Source organism: Onychomys torridus, chromosome 11 (genome assembly GCF_903995425.1).
Source record: "Onychomys torridus chromosome 11, mOncTor1.1, whole genome shotgun sequence".
NCBI classification, from domain to species: domain Eukaryota; kingdom Metazoa; phylum Chordata; class Mammalia; order Rodentia; family Cricetidae; genus Onychomys; species Onychomys torridus.
Window position 1 is genome coordinate 36,797,047 of NC_050453.1, and position 22,471 is coordinate 36,819,517.

The window sequence follows — 22,471 nt, forward strand, 5'->3', positions numbered from 1 at the left end:
TCTGTTTGAGGGGCCCCTGGCAGTGGGATCAGGATCTATCCCTGATGCATGAGCTGGCTTTCTGGATCTCATTATCTAGGCTTGGACACCTTGCTCACTCCTGATAAAGTGGGGAGGGGATTGGTTCTGCCTCAATTGGATATACCAGGCTTAGCTGTCCTCCCATGGGAGAACTTACCCTGTTGGAGGAGGGGATGAGGGGGGAAGGGAAGCAGGAGGAGGGATGAGAGGGTTGTATGTGGTTGGTACATAAAATGAATGAAAAAAATTAAAAAATAAAAATAGGAGTCCAGTCAAAGAGAGAAAAGAGGGATTCTATGAGCAAGGGGCATCACAATCATGATGGGGAAACATACAGAGACAACCAAACCAAACTAGTGGGAACTCATGAACTATGGACCAATAGCTGTGGAGCCTCCATGGGACTGGACTAGGCCCTCTGCATAGGCGAGACATTTGTTTGACTTGACCTGCTTAAGGAGCCTCTGGCAGTGGGATCAGGATCCATCCCTGCTGCATGAGCAGGCTTTTTGGAGCCCAGTGCCTATGGTGGGACACCTTACACAGCCTTGGTTCAGGGAGAGGGGCTTGGACCTACCTCAACTAAATGTATTAGGCTCTGCTGACTCCAAATGGGAGTTCTTGCCTTGGAGGAGGTGGGAATGGGGGATAGGTTTGGGGAGGAGGCTGGGGGATGGGAGGAGGGAGGAGAGGGGTACCTGTGGTTGGTATGTAAAATGAACAGAAAATTTCTTAATAATAAAAATTAATGTAATTTAGTTTAAAAAAGAAAACCCTGCAACATAATTTTCCAAATTCAAATAAAAACATACATAATTTTATGCATATATATTATAAAATGCAGTATTTAATAGTGTCAATTGATAGAGCAAATCAGTTAATTGTTGACACCTGTGAAGGAAGGCGTACTCCATTACCACTGTTTGAACTTGGTACATGATGTCAATGCTATAAGAAAGGAGGTATAAAGATAAGAAGAAAAATGACAACAACATGGTAAAGAGATGTGATCATCTATCCAGGAACATCAGCACAATTCCATATACAAGAGCAACCTAAAGAAATAAAAATGACTTCTCTATGATAGCAAAACTCAAAATGAAAATGTCATCTTTAAAATAGGAAAACATCAGTTACAAAATCAACAAAACCACAAAGCATCTGAAAGGTTATGTTCAGATTTCTATAAGAAAATGTAAAACAAAAAGTTAGAGAAGAGAATAATTCAAATATAATAAATGAAGTTATTTCTTGCTCTTGGAGGGGGTAATTTAAAAGTCTAAAGATGCTGATTACCTCCTAATTACATATAAATCAACCAAATTAAAATTGTAAGTCAAATTTCTGTACAAAATGATAAACATACTTTAACATGAATATGGAAAAGTATCTCTACAAATAAGTAAGTTGTCATTAAAAGAGAAGATTACATGGAAGAAACATTACCTGCAAAATATTGTTATAAAATGGTATTTTAAATACTCTGTGGCATTAACATTAAAATAGATAGACTAAAAAAGCCATCAGGGACCTATGACATAATAAGACTATAATCTAAAATAAAGCAATTCTGTCCATCAATGAAAAAATAATTAATTTATTCATTTTTATGGTCTAAATACCAATCTATCCCATGGTCTTTTATATTTGGGGCTTGTTGCCAAGTGATGGGCCCTGACATCATACAGTGGATTTATAAGATTAATCTGTTGACTGATTCATAATATGATGGCATTGTTGGGACATAGTTAAAGTCAGAGATGTAGACTAGCTGGAGAAAGTAGGTCACTGACGGCATGTCCTTTGGGGCTATATCTTGCCCTGCCCCATTCCTGTATTCCTCTACTCCTTCCTGTATATCATGAGATGAATAATATCCTCCTCAACACACCTCCACAACTGCCATGATGTTCTGCCCAAACTCATGAGACCAAGCCATGGACCATATGAACCCTCTGAACCGGTGAGCTCAAATACATCTTTCTTCCTTTAAGATGTTCTCATTAGTGTTTTAGTCACAGCGAGAGAGAGAGAGAGAGAGAGAGAGAGAGAGAGAGAGATTATGTTGTTATATAAGGATATTCATGAACTCAATGAATCATAAATATTAGGCAACAAAAATTAGTATTTATATACGTTAAAAACACTCTGGACCATTTTAATTAAAAGGCAGATGTTTTCAATATTTAAAGTGCACTAGATTAATATCTAGAAAAAAGAACTGCAAATTGGCATCAAGAAGAATGCATCTCCATTAGAAAAATGGGCAACTATTATAAACGGTCAATTTCTACAACAGGAAACCCAAAGCCTGAGAAGCATACCAAAAGACTCAATTCATCAGCAGTCAGAAAAATGCAAATTACAAAAACATTGAGATTATACTCTACGCCAATTATACTGGAAAGAATTAGAAAAGCAGATAGTGCCATGTGTTTGAAAAGGGAGGGCAGGTAAATGGAACTTCCATGAGCTGCTCATGGTAATATAGATCCATGCTGTTGTCAAAGAAAAGTCTTGTGTGACTTATAAAATATACATATACCAAACAATTTGGCAAGTCTATTTATATGTCTAGAAGAAATTTTCTCTCACTTGAGATTATATGTCTAAAAGAAATTTTCTCACAAGTCTAAAAAGAGACCAATTCATAATGCTCAATTTAAGGAACAGTGTTACCTGGGCACAGGGCAGCTCCTGGTTTGGGCAGGACTGCAAACAAGGCATGGATGTGGCCACCAGCCACTGAGTAAGTAAAGTATGGCAGCACACACTATAGGGTAGAGTGCAGCATTCCAATTGGCAAATATGTTTGTACACCAACACAACAAGTTTATAAAGCATAGACGTTAGAAAGAACACAGAAATAGAACTGGATATTGAAACACCTGTTGTTTTATTCTGTTCTGTTGGAGCAGGCTCTCCTGTACCACAGGCTCGAATTCCTGTAATGACCTGATCTTCTCGCCTATGCTTCCCAGTTGCTGAAATTACAGGTGTGTGCTACCGCGTCTGGTTTAACATGACTTCCAAAAGCTAAAGCCACATCTACATTTACAAGCCAAAATTTACATTTTATCGAAATACATATAAACAAAATGATACATATTTCAAAAATAGATGAATGCTTATAGGGAGGAAGGGAATCGAGTTCAAATATGGAGACAAAACAAAATACACAAACGAAAGTCCTTCTCAGACTCATAATAATATGTACTTATTAAAGGGTGTGATAATTTCCTCACTCTCTCCCTGGGATTCCTAAGCAAAGAGGGGAAGATGGAGAGAAAAGAGAGAGAGAGAAAGAGGGGGAAATTAAGGTTCTCAAGTATTGCTATTGAAATTGTTCTTCATTATTATGCCAGGTGATTTAGACCAGGGCTGGCAATTTTTTTCTGCAAAGGGCCACAAACAGGAAATGTTTGGGGCTTTCTAAGTCATGCTCAACTTTGCCACTGTAAGAAAGCCAGCAGCCACCAACAGTGTTATAGAATGAGCATGCCTGTGTTCCAAACTGACTTTGTACCATTTAGAGAGCAAGCCAAATCTATCACACAAGCTACAGTGTGCTGACCTCTGACATGGACCACAAAGATGACACTATGACAATGCATTAAAGCAATTCTTCACAGGAATTGAAAATAAATAAATTTCACATAGAAACACAAACAAGATAGTCAAAATGATCCATAACAACTAAACTGCTGGAAGTAGCCCCATCCCAGATTTCAAGTTGTACTATAGAGCTAGCTATAGTAATAAAAACAGCATGATACCAGCATAATAACAGACTCATTGATCAATGGAATAGAACTGAGGACCCACACATGAGCCCACCCTCCTACAGCCACCCAATTTTTGACAAAGATCAACAATACACACTGGAGAAGTGACAGTATCTTCAACAAATGGTGCTGCTCAAACTAGATAGCTACATGTAGAAGAATGAGATTTCATCCTTATCTCTCACACTGCATAAAACTCAACTCAAAATGAATCAAGGACTTCAGCATGAGATCTGATATCCTGAATCTGATAGAGAAAATAGTAAAGGACGATGATCAAAACCATTGGCATGTGTGTGTGTGGCACACACACACACACACACACACACACACACACACACACACACACACACAAATGGACTTCCTGAACAGCACCCTGATAGCACTTCTCTAAAGCAAAGAACACCATCATTCCAGTGAAGAGGCAGCCTACATAAAGCAAAAACATCTTTACCAGCTACATACCTAACTGAAGGGTAGAGTCTGGGATATACAAAGAACTCAGAAAATTAAACATCAAGACAATAAACACCGTAATTAAAAACTGGGACATGAAACTAAACATAAAGTTCTCAGAAGATGAAATATAAATGGCTGAAAAATGTTCCTAAAAATACTCCATTTCCTTTGCCATCAGGGAAATGCAAATTTAAAATACTTTGAGATTTGTCTTAGGGTTTCTATTGCTGCAATGAAATATCATAACCAAAGAGAAAGTTGGGGAGGAAAGGGTTTGGTTGGCTTACACTTCCAGATCATAGTCTTATCAGTGGAGGAAGTCAGAACAGAAATGCAAATAGGCCTGGAACCTGGAGTCAGGAGCTGATGCAGAGGCCATGGAGGGAGCTGCTTACTGGCTTGCTTCCCCTGGCTTGCTCAGCCTGCTTTCTTATAGAACCCAGGACCACCAGCCCAGGGATGACACCACCCACCATGGGCTGGGCCCCCACTGATCACTAATTGAGAAAATAATGCCTTACAGATGGATCTCATGGAAGCATTTCCTTGACTGAGGCGCCTTCCTCTCTGATTTCTACAGCTTGTGTCAAGTTGACACACAAGACCAGACAGTACAAGTTTTCACCTTATTACAGTTAGAATTGCAAAGATGAAAAAGGAACAAATGACAACAGATGCTGGGTGCGGGGAAAGGGAATACCCATTGGCTACTGATGTGACCACTATGGAAAGCAGAGTGGGGGTTCTTCCAAAATCTATAGAACTACTATATGATCCAGCTATGGCATATACCCAAAGTACTCTATATATTATATACTATTATAAAGATACCTGCCTATCTATGTTGATTGCTGCTCTATTTATAATAACCAGGAAATGGGAAACAGACAAGATTCCATCAAGTGGTGAATGGGTAATAAAATATGGTATGTTTACTTACACAATGGAATACTGATCGGCTGTTAAGAACACAAAATTATGGAATTCTCAGTTAAATGGGTGGAGCTGAAAACAATCATGCTGAGTAAGATAACCCAGACAAATACCACATGTTTTCTGTCATTTGTGGCTGTTAGCTTTCAATCTTCCTACATATAGTGTTCATTTGGAATATTAATAGAGACCAGAAAATTAGTGAGGGACTGTGGGAGTGCTTTCAAGGAAGGAGAGATATAATGATGTGCTTTGAACACTAAGAGAGGATTAATGGAACTGGAAGGATTAAATTGGGCTGTGGGGGGTTGAAAGGACAGCATAGAAGAGGGAACATGGGGCGAGACAACTAACACTAATGACGTTCCACAGAAGTTATATGGGAGCCTACCTACTACTATATAAGTTTTATATACACACTGTGTATGTATGTATTTGTGTATGTATGTGTGTGTGTGTGTGTGTGTGTGTGTGTGTGTGTGTGTATGTATGTGTGTAGAGTTACCCTTTAGTGACAATGTCCTTCCTAGATACCATAGGAGAGCAAATAAAAATCCCAGTGCCAGGAATGGGCTACTCCTTTTGGAGCTGTTAGCAAGTGAGGTCCCATAGACCCCCAAATATCACAAACTTTTGCCAGTGCTATTGGTTATCCTCCAAAACTTGATGGTAAGATCCTATTGCTGAGGACAACATGTACTTGACTCACAAAACAGAACTATCAAGCTGGTACTGACCTAGAAGCTTTTTTCTTACTGGCTAGCATGGTGCTAAAAAGTGCTATATGTGCTACTAGAGAAAAAAAAAAAAGTAGTCATTAATCTTACCCAACCATGAATCCTGTTAGCTGTAGTAATGACTTGACCTGGCAAGACATACCTACTGGTGCCCCAGTGCCATGAATGTCATGGGAGTAACCAACCACTTCCTGATTGGCTTTAATTACAGCTCCACCAGATAGAACCCATACCTGGCACCATTATTCACACTACGAATCTATGGTTAGACATGTCATAGACCCTGGGGGAGAACCTAGGACCCTTGTTCTATATTAAACTGACTCCTAATATCTCATCATTATACCCATGGATTAATGCATCTCTCAACCCTCACCAGAAAAAAAAATTCTACTTGCAGTAGACAGTGATTAACACAGAGACATACAAATGGCCAAGATGCTGAGAATAAGGGCACAGGGGATGTTCAGTCCTAAATGGGACATCTATATCGCCACCCCATCTCTAGAGGATTGAGAATCATTTCTGAAGCGGGGGGAAGAAAGGCTATAAGAGGCAGACAGGGTAGATGAATGGGAAGAAACAGTGTCCTCTGAGCATAGCAGGCCAGCTGCGCATGTGCAAGCCCTGCCCAAGCTCAGACAGCTCAAACTCCAACATGAAGAGGAGATGTGAGAACAAAGCCCCACCTCTACCTGAGAAGCTATTGACAATTGCTAGATGCTGGGAGAGTCCATTTTCTTTAAGTGTTGGACCAGGGAAGTCCACAATACTCCAGTGGAAGGCCACACATCCGAGGATAAACAGGCATCTAAACTGGACTTGGTCGGTGAAAAAGCAAAAGAGAGACAAAAAGTTGGGTGGGTAGGAAACAGAGAGGTGGATCTGAGAGGACTGAGGGTGGTGAGTATTATCAAAACACATCAGAGGAAATTCTGAAATAACCAATAAAAAAGAAATCACATTCAAGTTTTCTTGGTATTGAAGATTACATTTACAGATGCAAAAAACTATGGTCTGAAAAACTCAAACATGCATTTGTGAGCAATGGATTGGAGTAAGAGCCAGACAGTCTCATGCAGTCCTTGCGTTTATAGTAGTATCTCCAGCTTCAGCCAAGAGAGGAGATGTAGTTGAAAAACTTTCTAGACCAGGCCATTTTTAGGTAAACTATAGTAATATTTTAAATTGGAGTTTCCATGACAGCTATCAAATCCATAAGAGAGACTGATGGTGGCTAGGGTTCTGGATTATATTGTGGCAGACATTGGATTGCATGCTCTAGTCCTATACCCTAGAACTGTCTTTCTTCTGGGAAGTGTGTCTGATCACAACAAATGAGGCAAAGTGACAAGCTAGTGAAAGAGACCAGAGGTCTAAATGTCATCTGAAATAAGGTCTGAAGTTCACAGAGAAAATCCTTTTGCAAAATATTTGCTGAGACGCTGTAATGAATGAATTGTGAGGGATCAAGGCTTGTTCGGTTGTTCCTCCCCCACATCTACCCCAAACTGCTTTCTGCTGTCCAAGGAGCTTAAATCCATATGTCTCCGATGCTGATTCCAGAAGCAACACATTGCTCCCCTACCTCCAGCAAATACCAAAAAGTTACTGAATATCTCACTTCTGACTAAAATCTGCCTAAGTGAATGTGAACCAAAGTTCCTTCATATAATATTATTAGCTCCCAAACACCACCATAGACTCTTATTGTCCTGCACATATTCTAATATTAGCAAGATCCACGAACAGCAGAGTTTCTAACAGTGTTGGACATTGCCCCCAGACCACCACCCAGCCCAGGAAGGTACAACTGGGATGCAACACCTCCCCAGACAGTGGTTCAGAAGGGAGAAAGGAACGTGGGGTGGGATGTGATGGTCAAGGGAGATTCAGAACTTTCAGAAACAAAACTGCAGAGGAAGAAATGCCAGGCAGGGTGAGTTGGAGTAATGGTGTCATTTTAACAACAAATGGGTGAAAAAGCTCTCTTACTTTAGTGGTGGAATTTTAAAAGGCTTTAAGATTTCACACTAGCTGCTTCCTAATTCTTAGTTTGATCCATTTTTCTCACTAGGAACTTCCCCACCATAAAGATAGATGTTGAAATCACATAATTTGACACTCAGGTGTTTTTAAAGCAAGACAATGATAGCTCTCTCACTTATCAGTCCATCAAGGTCAGTAGCAGCCCCTTGACCCCTTGAATTCACTTCCATTCTAAGCCTGCACATGATGTACTTGAGTCTTAACAGATATAAACCAAGTCAATGCCGTGAGCTCTCTTCCTTTGCCCTCAGCTGTATCATTTTTTTTAAAGGTTTCTTTATTCTTGGGAATTTCATATATACGTACAGTGACTTGTGATCATACCTACCCCCATTTTTCCCACTATCTCCCCCCTATCACCTCAACACTTCCTTTTACTTCACATCTGTTTGGTTTTCTTTTTTCTTTTTTTATAACACACCAAATCTAATCAGTGCTGCCCATATGTGCATGGGTGTGGGGCCAGCATCGAGTCCTATTAGCGGCTATAGCCTCAAAATACAGCGATTGTCCTCCCAGCTCCCCCAAAACTAGCAACTGAAAATGACTTCTCAGTAAGGGGTGGGTGCTGGAGGCTCTGCCTCTCTTCACTGCCTACATTTTGTGACCTCCACCTTCCTCTCAACTCTCTGTGCTGCTAAAAGTTAGAGGAACACAGCAGAAACAAAAGAGATCCATTGGGGGCATAGAACAGAGTTAGTATGGAAATCATTTGAGCTGTCAACAGTTTGTCCTCTTGGGGCATATAGTGGAGTCATATATCCCCATTCTTATGTTCTGTCAGGATTTATCTGGTTGTGGACCATGTGTTACTTCTAGGCCAGAGTGTCAAATTGTCAGTAAAACCTTCCAGAGCCCATTCTTTCTCCCACGGTGCCTGTACCATACTTATGGTGACTTGAGTGGGCGTTCATGAGCACAGTCTCTCTGCCAACAAGCAATAGATAAGCACCTCACATAAGAGTTATTCTGTGTCATCTTAAGCTTCTGCAACCTAGAGGATTTGGGTTACCGTGGCAAGACTCAACACTTCCTGGCAGTTATACTGAAGAAAGGAGTCACTGGTTTCTCCTTCCCTTCAGTTTAGGTCTTTACAATCCTCCAGGCCAAATAGCAGGGAGAAATCAACAATTGTTCTTAGAAACTGAAGACAGCAGGAAAAAAATAAAAGAAAATAGAATGCCCTCTCTTCCCTTGCTAACTGTATGCTTAGATAACGGATGTGGTGTCCCTGTGAGCATGAATAGAGGGCAGGAGGCGACATGACAGGGCTAGAACTAACACCTGAGCTGACCTAATATTCACTCTGTTTCCCACCTAGGATGTGAGAGATTCCTGTGCATCAAAAAATAAAGTTTGGAAACGTACTCCCGTTCAGCACAAATCTTCAGAACTACAAAAGCAAGCATCCAGCGAGGATATGTTGGCACCAGTGTACCCCTCACATGATTCCCTCATAAGTACCATCACACACACACACACACACACACACACACACACACACACACACACACACCCCTAGCTTGACAGAACTGGACCATAAGCAACAGCAGAGTCTGTCTGTTCGTTAATCTCTGTCTCTCCTGCCAACATGCTGGAAGACAGGAATACAAAGGAGGGAATGGAAGGAAGAGATTCTATCCTTTCCTTGCTGTAGACCCTAAGACATTGTCGATTACAGAAACCAAACTAGAAATTGAATAAGATTGGGCCGGACTTTTAATAACTAAAGGTGACCAGAAAACTCTGAGAAAACATCCATGATGTCACTACTAGACAGGAAAGTTATTTTGACATAAATGGTCTGAAAGCAGCGATCGGAGGAAGAATAATTGTGCTTCAAGTGTGTGCTGTGCTGGGTTTAGAATGTTCACCAAAGTGGTTACATGCCTAACTACAAATAATGATTAATTTTTTTTTTCCTGAAGCACTCTGGAGCTCATATATCCAAATAAGAGTTGTCATTCAAAATAATCTCCAGGGCTACACTCTTCATCCAGAAGTGCTCCCATTGCTCAAAACATTTTTAGAATTGCCTTCTGAGTCAGTTTATGAGCCAAAAAAATATATATATATATATATATATATATATATATATATATATATATATAAAATATCTCTTTACAGCCACAGCTCAGCCTTCCTTGGATTACTACTTTATCTCCACCCCTCTCCCTCTCTCTTCTGGCTTTATTCAGCCTAACTCCACACTCCTCCCTCCACTCTGTCAAATAGGCCAAGTGAATTTCATGCCTCCTCTGCAGATCTGTGTGGGTGTGGAGGGGTATAAAGGTTTTGAAGATGAAGACAGGAAGCAAGAGGTTTTATGAGGAGCAACCCATTCGGATATTGTCTCCTGAAAGCAGGAAATTGCTAGGCCAGGCATTTTGGTTGTTTTAAAAAACACTGAATTTTAAAAGATTCAAGTCATGCAAAGTATGTTCTCTGGCCGCAATGAAATTAAATGTTAAAAATCTATATCAGAAATGGGAACTTTCATGAAGCATTGCCTCTCAGTGAAAAGCTGTTGATAGCTGCTGGGAGAGAAGGGAGGCAACATGGCAGAGACAGGACTTGAGCTGACCTAGTATTCACTGTTTCACACCTAGGATATGAGAGATTCCTCTGCATCAAAAAATAAAGTTTGGAAACATACTCCCATTAAGCACAGATCTTCAGAACTACAAAAGCAAGCATCCAGCTAAGAAATGTTGGGACCAGTGTACCCCTCACATGGTTCCCTCATGAGGACCATCACACACACATACATACACACACACACACACACACACACACACACACACACACACACACACACACCTGGCTTGGCAGAACTCTCTGTCCATTAATCTCTGTCTCTCTTCAACAGTCTCAGTGGTCTAGCCACAGGTAAGCTGCCCACACTCCAGAAAATAACCCCATACCTGTGTTCATGCAAGCAACTCTAATCAAACTCCATGCATCATTTTAAAAACACATGAAAGTAAGAGAGAGAGAGTTGGTGGAAAGAGGTTTAGACAGTGTGGGAGTGGAATAAGAAAGAATAATTGGAGTGAACCTGACCAAAATACATTATATGCATATTGAAATTCAAAGAATATACTTTAAAATAGTTTAAGGTAGTATGTATGGAAAATAGCTCCAAACTTTTAGATATTAAGTAAAATGGCTCTAAGCAACTTATGAATCAAATAAGAAAACAAACGGGAAGTTAGAAAGTATTTTGAATTGGATGAAAATTAAAAGAATTTCTTAGGGGACAGAATATAGGAAAGGGGGACAGAACATATGGAAAAGAGGACAGAAAGGTAACAAACCATTAGGCGTTTCTACTTAAATAACAAACTTAGAAACAAGTGAATCAGGGAACATTGGTGGCATCCGCCCAAGAGTAAGAAGGGACTCAGGAATGAGATAGTGGAGCTGTTTGCAAAATTGTAACCTTGCAGTTACAGATGGCCACACATCGTCACCAGGTTGGCAGCTTGCCAAAGTGACTTCTTGTCGTGACAAGGACTGCAAAGACTGGAGAACCACAGACACACAGAGCAGACTTGCAGATCTAGTAGGTTGCTGGAAATTGGAAGAAAGTAGAAGCCTTTACACACGTGCAAGACTCTTCTTCACCTTGCCCTCTGCTCTCTGGGTGGCAGCAGGGAGGTGCAATATGAAGGGCAGGGGCCACTCCCCCAGCTGGTCCACCCAGGTTGTGATTTTAATCACCTGCACCTCTTTCTCACCTGCAACATACTGGTAACACCCACCCATCCCCTTTCAGGAAAGTGTTGGGGCGGGAGATAATGTAACAGAAATCCCTGTGTTTTATTTTAAAACAAAATGAACCCTAAGCAAACCGGTAGTGCCCTAGTACTAATGAGAATAATAATGACAACAAGTAATAATTCTCCCCCACTGCACGCCTGTGGGAGAGGGGGAAGTCTCCAGTATCGTTCTTACATTATAACCATCAGCTTTCCCCTTTTTGTTTTCTTCTCCTTTGATTTTCTTTGCTTTTAATTTACCACCTCTCACCCCAGGCAACGATTTTCAATTGTTTCTTGGATATCTATGTTTCTTATCTCAGCTTTGGTCCTGAACTTATCATGTCTTCTCCCATTATATCTCCATGTTTCTTCCCTGCCTATGCTGATGACAATGAGACTCTTACCTGAGACCTGGAAGGCTTTGAGTCTAGTCTCTTCCACTGAACTCACAAATGTGCACATTCCTGTGCACTCATGCACACTCATTAATAAATTTCCTAGCTTCTATGGGTTCGCTCATGCCGTGCCCCAGGAATCTATTTCTTCACTTCCTTCCCCTGCAGCACTGACCTAGTTCAGTTGCTGTTATCTCAATAATTCTCTGAATACTTATCGAGATTCTTCTGTGGGCCAGCTATCATGAAAGATATTGAGGATGTGCTGATGAATAAGACACGAGTCTTGCCTGAATGTTTCTCAGAACTGACTGCCCTTGGAGACTTTCTATAAAAAGGAGCACACATTATGTGGCAAGTTTAATGACATGGGTGATAAGGGAGCATTAATAGAAGGAGGTGTTGACAATGATAAGTTTCTATAAGAGATGAGACATATAGTCCAACAGGAGGTGGGTACTCAGGCTTCCTGGTAGAGGGGAGTACAACATGAAGTCTGAGTGGCCGAAATATACCATGTGGAAGAGAGAAAAGTAAAAGGAAAGAAATAAGTCTGAGAGGAGGAGACGCCAGCCTGCTGTCCAGGGTAAAGCCATAGGACATGTGGTGATACATAGATTAACAGAAATGGGCTGAGTTTAAGTGTAAGAGCTAGACAGTGGTAGGCCTGAGCTAATGGCCAAGCAGTTTAATTAATATGAGCTTCTGAGTGATTATTTTATAAGCGGTTGTGGGGCCCGTGGGGCTGGGCAGGACTGGAGAAAACTCCAGCTACATAAGTCTGATCATAGACATATAAGTACATCAAATGGATTCAGAAGGATGTATTTATATATTTATGCATATATTTTTCAACAACAATAATCAAAGGAAAAGAGACCATGAATTTGAGAAGGAATAAGAGGAAGACACAGAGAAGGGTTGGAGGGAGGAAAGGTGGTATTAGTTCTGCCATGATCCGACTTCTGGAATTCATACCTCCTAGACCCTCACCTTGTGCTCTCTGAAGTCTCTATTCCATGTCTAACAAACTCTCCTGTGTTCCTAACTTCTTCGGTGAGTGCCTCTTTACACCTTATCACAGTGTGATCGTCCCTTGAGAACCTTCTCCTGTCGCTACCACAAGTGGACAGTCATATCAGCTCACTTCATTCAGAATTAGAAGTCAGGCCCAGAATCCCTTGCCTCCAACTCCCAGACCATCATCAGACTATCTCATTTACCCAGACCCAGGTTCTCATTCCTGTGACATGTTTACCACCCTTGGCTCAATCATCTACCACCCTTTTACTCTTCTTGGACGATGCCTTTGGATCACTCATCTACCACTCTTGCATCCTTCATTGGACGATGCCTTTGGATCACTAAGTCTTGACACTCTCGTAACTGGTGTAGTCAAGCAAACTCTGACTTCCTCGGTTGCAGAGATTGTCTCTACTCAAAGACTTTGTTTTCATCAGAAATAGTTTCATGTCCAAAGAGTAAACTGCCTAATTCATGTGAAGCCCTACCCTCTAGTTCCTTTACTCAGTTACAGGCATAATACCAGTCCTCTTTTCCACTGGGATTCCTAGCCAAGTTACCTCTCTCTATTCTCTTACTCCATGTTAAAGCTGATACCCTGGATTGGATCTTCATAGAACCGATTCAGTCAGTGTTTCAAAACTTAGATTCTGAGCCAAATAAATATCCCTGAATTTAAATCTCCCAACCAATGTCATTGTATTCCAAGTTTATTTCCACTTCAAAAACAATAGTCATCACTCGTTTTCTTAAAGCAGGGTTTTGCTTCCCTATTACCTTGTCTGAAATCTTTAAGTCAAACAACTTCAGCCTCCTGGGACTTACATTCACCAGCTTTCTGTTCTTATCTGATTCTAGCCATTTTTAGAATCCTCTATTCATGCTGATCTTACTTCACAGCTCTATGACCAATAACCATACTCTTCTCTCTGATCCTTCAGACTTCCAAAACCTACTCCAACCCCTACCCTCCAAAAGTGACTGCAGATATTTGTGCTTCTCTTTTAAAATGTGCTTAAGACGTGGCCACAAACTGTAGTTTTCATGTGTCATTTTTCTCTCGGTGCTGTGCATAACTCAAACTTTTGTGGATATTTCTGGAAGAACACGGGGCCTTTCACTTCTAGATTGCAGCCAGTGTTTTGTCTCTTTTGCCCCCGTCCATCAACAGTGTTGGCCACAAGGCACCCACCATATGCTGACTCCTCTACCGGGTGATACAGCCACATCCATGTGCATAGTTCTATACTGTTTCTCTTTGCTAATACCATTCAGAGCTGAAGACAAAGCTACTCAAGAGAGAGACAACTTCCCAACATCCACACACCTCTCTTACCATCATACAACTATACAATCCTACAAGAGAGCTTCTAAGCCTTCCCAACATCCCAGCATCTCCAGAGTTTGTGTGAATTCCACATCCTGATTCTAACGTCTCTCTCCCCCAGAATCAGATGTAAAACCACAGAGACTGGCTTGCTGGGAAAATTCTCAAGTTTTCCTCTTTATTCCTTTCCACTCTTTCTCCCCTGTCAGCCATATCTTCTTTGGAGTTCTTTCACAGAGCTTGAAAGATTTTTGTTTCATGGTGCAGGTTTCTACATTGTTTGGTGGAAAACTCTAGTGAGGCAGATAAGGCCCACAAGCCAGATGAATGGACTAAGCCACAATCAAAAAAAAAAAAAAAACCTGTGACATGTGCAGTAGCACCTTGACCTAGAGGAGCCTGAAACTGGACCCCTAAGATGACAACTGCCAATGTAAGGCCCAGGGCCAAATCAAGAAACATCACAATAGCTGGAAGCAAAAGCCTGCCAAACAGCCCACACATAAATACCTCCACCCTTTGTGTAATAAAGGAGATTGCTTGCAAGCCTCCCAGAGTTGTTGACACTGCATCTTCTCACCCCCTGCCCCCAGGGTACCTGGGGTGGTAGAGCCAGAACAGCACAGCAAAACTCTAGTTCATAATCCAAAGCCTTGTCCCACCACTGATGACCTTGAGAGAACTACTTGCTTTTTGATGTGTGATACAGTTTGTCAGATGTATGTGTGGCACAGGTACAAGAAGTATTCGGAGTGATGCAGCTGGAATAAGTACTGCCTTGTGCATAGAAGTCAGGGCCAGAGGACTCTGACAATTAACCTTCAAACCTCAGTTTCTTCAACTATAAAACGTGATGAACCGTCGTCTCATAGGGGCATTTAAATGAGTTGTGGAAGAGTCTTTTTTATCTATTTATCTTTTCACTGACCACAATTTTCCCTCCTTCTCTCCCCCCCCCCCCTCCTCACAACCTCCCCTCTCTCCCGCATCCACTCCTCCTTTGCTTCTCTTCAGAAAAGGGCAGGCCTCACAGAGATATCAGCCAGCCAAGTGGCATATCAAGTCACAGGGATACTAGGCACCTCCTCTCCTATTGAGGCTGGACGCAGCAACCCGATAGGAGGAACGTAGCGGAAAGTTCTCTTGGTCCTGCCCAGCTCCAGCAGCCTTGCGATCCCACAACTGTTCAGGCCCAAATGAACACACAGAGGCTTATATTAATTATGAACTGTATGGCCTACTGGCTCAGGCTTCTCACTAGCTTGATCTTACATCTTAAATTAACCCATTTCTATAAATCTATATTCTGCCATGTGGCTTGTAGCTTACAGGTACCTTTATATCTTGCTTCTTCTGGAGGCGGCTAGCAGTGTCTCCTCTGTTCTGCCTTTTTCCTTCTTCCTCTCTAGTTAGAATATCCCACCTAACCCTATTCTGATGCACCATTGGCCAAACAGATTTATTTATCAACCAATCAGATCAACACATATTCACAGCATACATCATTTGATAACTGTTTTGCTATATGTAATTTTACTATGTTGAAGTTAAAAACCTTCCTTTTAAAAAGATAGAAAGGGGGAAATGATAGGTGACATTCTGTATGCTGTGAATGTTGATAAATAAAATGTTGATTGGCTAGTAGCCAGGCAGGAAGTAAAACGTGGCTAAACATAGATAGGAATTATGGGTTAAATTAAATGTAAGAGCTGGTCAGTAATAGGCCTAGGCTAATGGTCAAGCAGTTATAATTAATATAAGCCTCTGTGTGTTTACTTGGGAAAAACAAATGGGAGAGATCTGTCCTATTGGCAGGCTGGGACACAGAAATACTTCCAGTTACAGAGGAAAGAGTTCCAGAAGCAGGCAACAGAGACAAAGATAGCCCCTGCTCCCATTGTTAGGAGTCCTACAAGAGGATCAAGCTACACATCTGTTAACATATATGCAAAGGGTCAGTCCCATCTAGGCTCCCTGATTTTAAGTTAAGTCTCTGTGAGCCTCTATGAGTCCCAGTTAGTTGATTCTGGAGGTTTTCTTGTGGTGCCCTTGACCCCTCTGTCTCTTACAATCCTTCCTCCCTTTCTTCTGTAGGATTCCTTAAACTCTTCTTAATGTTTGGCTGTGGGTCTCTGCATCTGTTTCCATCAGTTGCTGGATGATGCCTCTCTGATGACAGTTTGGTTAGGCACCAATCTATGATTATAACAAAATATCATTAGGAATCATTTCATTGACTTTTCTTTGCCACTCATGTTTGGTTCTATCCTGGGTCTCTGGGCTGCCTAGCCTCTGGGTTCTGGCCCTTCAGGCAGTGTCAGGGGTGAATCTCAAGCTGGACCAGTCTTGGTTCGCTACTCCTACAATCTCTGCACCACCTTTACCCCAGCATGTGTTGTAGGCAAGACAAATTGTAGGTCAAAGGTTTTGTGCCTGAGTTGATGTCCCAATCCCTCCACTTGCCTAGTTACAGGTGATGGGCAGTTCAGGTCCTATAGTATTCTCCACTGCCAGGAGTCTTAGTTAGGGTCACCCTCATAGATTCCTGGAAGTTTCCATTGCACTAGGTTTCCAGATCTGAGATATGGAAGATTCTTTTAGTTGGTTTGTTGGTTGGTTGGTTAGTTTTTTTGGGAGTGATTTTGTTGTTGTTGTTGTTGTTGTTGTTGTTGTTGTTGTTGTTTGAGACAGGATTTCTCTGTGTAGTTTTGGTGCCTGTTCTGGATCTTCCTCTATAGACTAGACTGGCCTCAAACTCAGAGATCCACCTGGCTCTGCCTCCTGAGTACTAGGATTAAAGGCCACCACCACCCAGCGAGATGTGGAAGATTCTTAACAGTGCACTTGTAACCAGAAAGTAGTCACAAGTCTCAACACTGGTACAGGGTATATGTAGTGATAGTCCACAGAAGATAATGGCACAGTTCTATTCCAAAACCTGAGGACATCAGCCAGCTTTCCACCTAAGTTGTCTTCTATTCATGTGCCAATCTTGCCCAACAAAATATAGTACCAGTGTTCACTAGGAATCCTGCAAAACAAGTTTCCTTGTTGCTTATGAAAGATTTGACTATTTTCTAGGAAAAGGTTTTTTTTTTAATTCTTCTACATTAGAATATTATCCAATACCCATAAAACATCATTCCATGTAACGCATATATAATTTGAATGTTTCAAAATCTATTTAAGATGCTACAAAAATCCATTGCTATAAAATATATTTGCAACATTGGCATATTATACAGACATACTTATATAACACCAGCTTAATTGTTCTGAGCCAAGTTAAACTCCATTTTTGTCTGGTAAATTTTTTTAACAAGATATAATTTGAGGCTAAAGAGTCCAATATAAGCAAAGCAGAAAAGTATCATGTGGCAGTATCCTACTTTCTGCACATTGTGTCTGGCTCCATACATTTTTAATATTATAAAATTGGCTTCTTCTGTAATATTTTGATTGGAGATTTATGCAGAGTGTTGCCACATTCCTTAAACAGATGTGCAGTAAATTTGATGAAAAAAAAAAAGTCTCTCTGCTTCCTGAAACTAGGACACTTGCTTATTTAAATAATACCCAACAACCGTCACTGTGGATGTTTTCAAAACACAGAATGTTTACAAGGGAAAGATCTCAACATGTAGCCACAGTTTTAGCCCAATTCATTCCAGATCTTCAGAACGTTTAACTGACATATTGCTATATTTCCCACAATAGCCTTTTCTTCTCCTATTGTCTCCTGTGAAATGACCACACAAAGCATCATAAAATAAGGAAGAGGTTGCTTTTTTTGGCCAGGAATTACAGCTTCATGGGATTTAAATGATTCTGTGTTTAGGACTATAAGTCCTTCTTAAAGGTTGCACCAAAAAATAGAGAGTCCTGGTTTTGAAATTAAACATCTTGCATTCCAATCCCAGTCCTCAAACTTACAATGAAATTCTTTTCCTCTTCAGTTCCTCATCTACAAAATAATGGAAGTAATAAAATTTACTTTGCATGGAAGTTAAAAGAATTTAGTGAAATCTCCCCTAAGGCCCAGAGCAGCACACAGCACACAATAGATTCTCTTATATTTAGTATATTTATGCATTTTGTTGCAGTTACTATCTTGCTAATGGATATGCATGGTCCAAATGGGCTCCAGGAAAGAGAGTGAAGGAATCTTTATAAATCTACACCTGCTACTAGGAAAAAACAAAACCTCTGTGCCCATTCCCTAGTGGTAAGAGATCTTATTTGCAGAATAACAATTACATCAAACATCTCCACAGTCTACTTTCTTAAAGCCATGGATAGAAATGGCTTTTACATATTATTCAAAAAACCTTCCTAATTCCAGAAACCATACACTCTAAAACACCTGAAATAATTTACACATTCTGTGTGATGTTTTTATTCAAAGCTCTATCATTTTAAACCCAGGATAATCCCAAATCTCATTTAAATGAGTTGTTTCCAACTCCTCCCCAACTGAGCCTTTTACTAAATTATCTTCACTAGCATCCGAAGGGATTGACTTGAGCTCTTTCTTCTCTGGCGAAGATGTTAATGAACACCACTCGTCAAAAGCCAAAGCACTACAGAGAAAGTAGAAGGTTGGACAGTCTAACAAGGAGAAATCAGTAAACACAAACATTACTTTAATTTTGTATATGAGTTGGCCTAGGCAAACTGTACATCTGAAATCACTCTGTCAATTAATCATCCCTTACTCCACAGTTCCTTCCTGTTGTCACTCTATTTTGCTGCCTTATTTATACCTGACTTCCTGTAATGAGAGAGAGAGAGAGAGAGAGAGAGAGAGAGAGAGAGAGAGAATATGAATGAGAATGTGCAGGAGTGTGTGCAGGTGGCTGCCTAAAAAGAGCTGAAGAAGTAAAACACCAATAGTCATAATAACATTAACATGGGAAATCTCACAGATAGAGACAACTAAGGAATAAGAGGGTAGGAGTCCTCCCCAGAGATATACCTCCTAATCTGTTATCCAGCACCAAATGAAAGACCTGAAATTATATACGTAAAGTAACAACAGATGTCTAAACAGATGATAGCTGTATATGCAAGCATGCACACACATGTGTGCATGCACATACATACACATAGATGCTTGCACACACACAGGTAACAATAACTAGAGAAGAGGTCATGATTTTGAGTGGGCGTAAGGGGGAGCACAAGGGATGGGCTTGATGGTGAAGAGAGAAGGAGATAAATTATTTAATTACATTTTAATTGAAGAGAAATGGTCTTTGGAAATAAATTATAGAACATCAACAATTCAACTAAAATTTAAAAGAAATGAAGAGGAGATGAAGTTAGGAGAGAAAGTGGAGGTGAGGAGGAATTAGCAGGAGGAGTATGATCAACATTGCATGAAATTCTCAATTATTGATAAAATGTCATAAAAAGAGAATTTTAAAGCTATATTTGTACCATGCCTAAAAATACAGACAATTCAGTGATTATGTATGCACCCAGCACATACTTAAGAAGCAAACTATTGCCAATACTATTGAATGGATCCTGTGTTTCCCTCCCAAACTGCTCACTCCCACTTTTAATAATGTATATCCTGGATTTAGTAGCTTTTCATTTTCATGTATGTCTTTACATGTTATTATGTAGATTCCTCTAATAAATATATGTTTATGTGCTTTTAAACTTTATAAATAGGGACTAGAGAAATGGTTCAGTGGTTAAAAGCACTTTCTGCTTCTGCCTAGGATGAACATTTAGTTCCAAGCACCCACACGTGCCTCACAACTATCTGTAGCTTCAGTTCCAGGGGCTCCAGAGGGTCTGGCCTCTTCAAGTACGAGGCATGCATGTGGAGCACATAATACGTGCAATCAAACACTCAAATACTCACAAAATGAAAATAAATAACTTTATGAATGGTATTTAACGTTTCCAACACTACTGTGTTCAAGAAATTCCTCCATAAGGCTTTAGTTCATTTATTTTCAAATAAACAGAATTTCTTATACAAATACAACTTACTTACTCATCCTGCTGTCCTCTTAGGCTTTAGATGTGAAAAGTCTCCCACAATACCTCTACTAGATAACAAAAGCTAACAAATAAAAGCCCAGTGCCAGGAATTAGTTATGTTCTGTGGATTTGTTGGGCAGTGAGTGTCCATAAACCTCAAAACATCATGGACTATGCTTAGTTAGGATTGCTATTGCTGTGAAGAAACACTATGACCAAGGTAACTCTTATAAGGGAAAACATTTAACTGGAGCTGGCTTACAGTGTCAGAGGTCTAGTCCATTATCCTCTCAACAGGAAACACAACAGTGTGCAGGCAGACATGCTGCTGGAGGAGCTGAAAGTTCTACATCTTGATCTGCAGGCAGCAGAAGCAACTGTGTCCCACAGAACATAGCTTGAGCAAAGGAGACCTCAAATCCCACCCCACCCCCAGTGGCACACTTCCTCCAACAAGGCCACACCTACTCCAACAAAGCCCTATCTAATAGTGCCACTACCTATGGGGACCATTTTCTTTCAAACCACCACAGAGATATCAAGCTGGTACTCACCTGGAAGCTTCAACCCTATTGGATAGGTTTCATAATGCTAAAAGGTACTACTGTTCATGCTACCAGAAGGAAAAAGTGATCATCAATCTTACTCAGCTGTGAATTCTGCAAGCAGTCTGGCAAGACATGCCCACTGGTATAATAGTGGCATAAATGTCATGGAATTAACCAAGCACTTTCTGCCTGGATTTAAGGTCTGATCCACAAGATAAAATTCATATCTAACACTGTGACCAGACCCAAGACCCTGTCATAGGCCCTAGGGTGAGAACCTACAACTATTATTCTGCTAGATAGACACAATTATTAAACAGGCCTCTAATGCCTTACTGTTGTACACAAAAACATACTTTTAGAACCCTGAATAACAAGTAACAATAATGATACATAATAGAAAGCCTTGTCTTCAGAGCTTAAATTTCACTAAACTTAAAGAAAAACAAATGCTAAGTCCCAAGCTATTTGAAAGAATTAGAAGATACCCTTTCAAACTCAGTCCCTGAGGCCAGTATTACCTTGCTAGCAAAATCTGACAAGGACACAATGGAGAACTATAGGCCAATATCACCGATGAAAAACACAAAGAAATGCTATTTACCCCAGACAGGACTCTAACCAAAGAAATGATTTCATCCAAAATCAGATTAGTGAACCAATGTGTTTATTAGTTATTTATAAGAGCATGGGGGATCAAACACCGCTGCATCAGTGTTCTGTGCCCTATGGGCCCTAACAGCCCCTGAGATGTGCAGCTAGAACAGGACTCTGTACAGTTGATGGACAAGTAAGGAATCTCAAATGAGACTCTGGTGACTCCCCCACCTTTCTGTGAGGGAATGTTAATAGGCCTGATATTGTGAGTGTCTTTTGTGGTTAAGTAGCTGCCCTTATGTCAAGATGGCAATGTCTATGTCATGCCCAAAAGAAAGAGTTCCAATGTGCCCATGTATATGTACAGTTAGTATGGGGTAATTTAAACACATTCATAGTCATGGGGTAAAAGAAGATAAGGATAAGTCAGTGCCTTTTGGAAACTGAAGGGTCAAATTTGAATTGGACTGTAGGGTACAAAGTGTTTAAAGAGAAGGGAGAATCAGTCAAGGCTCAGAGTAAAGCCTGCACAGAACCTGAGAGGAAATGCCTAGGAAGGAGCTTAGTAAGGAGTATTGAAAGCTAGGCAGATCATCAGCAGGAACTTGAGCCTATACTAATCCAACAATGGTGCTTGAGATGATGAACTAAGGGGCAAGTGGCCCTCAGGAGCCTTTAAGGCTAATGCAAGAGCCTGAAGAACTATCTCCAACCTCAGTTGGAAGTGACTGGCAACACTGAGCAGCTCATACCAGCTAGACCCAGGAACCATACCAGCACTTCTAGAATGAGTCCCACAGACTGAGATTCATCTATTGTAGAAGAAAACATTCTCT